The following is an 826-nucleotide window of genomic DNA, read 5'->3' on the forward strand; positions in this document are numbered from 1 at the left end:
ATACAGTACGTACAATAGTCTATTTATTGATATCATTGTGTATTTAATATACGAATACAACGATACTTACCCCCTGCAATATTCGTATGATGTGTATGATTGATATGGAAATATTCGATAATAGAATAATAGAGTTTATACATTATTGACGTACAGTAAGATAAAAGTAGAGTAATAAAGGTACATTGTAATCAATGGCGATTTAGTGCATTAGTAGTTTAAGTATACGTATATCCGTATATTAACCATACGATATTATTGAATTCGATCATTACATATATGTACATATCCGTTCCATAGTAAATCCAGTAGTAAACCATATATGTATATTAAAACAATAACATAAAATAATCATAATTAATACACTAAAATAATATTAATCCTCCTACATTAAACATGCTATACTACAACTTATTATAATTACTGTACAAGTATTATTCTAATCATACACAATAACAAATATACAGTAAGTACAATAGCCTACGTAATAATATAATTGCATATTTAATATGCGAATTAACAATACTTACGCCCTGTAATATTCGTATGATGTGTATGATTGATATGGAATTATGCGACGATAGAATAATACAGTTTATATAGTATTGACGTATAATAAGACACAAGTAGAGAAGAGTAGAGTAGTAAAGGTAATTTGTATTGAATGACGATTGAATGGCGATTTAGTGTATAAGCATTGCATAATATTGGTAGTTTTAGTATACGTATATTCGTATAATAACCATACGATAATCATTCCATTCGATCATTGTATATATGTGCATACCCGTTCCATAGTAAATCGCATTGTCGATCCCATAGTAAA

Source organism: Trichoplax adhaerens, genomic scaffold (assembly GCF_000150275.1).
Source record: "Trichoplax adhaerens TRIADscaffold_18 genomic scaffold, whole genome shotgun sequence".
In the NCBI taxonomy this organism is placed as follows: Eukaryota; Metazoa; Placozoa; class Uniplacotomia; order Trichoplacea; family Trichoplacidae; genus Trichoplax; species Trichoplax adhaerens.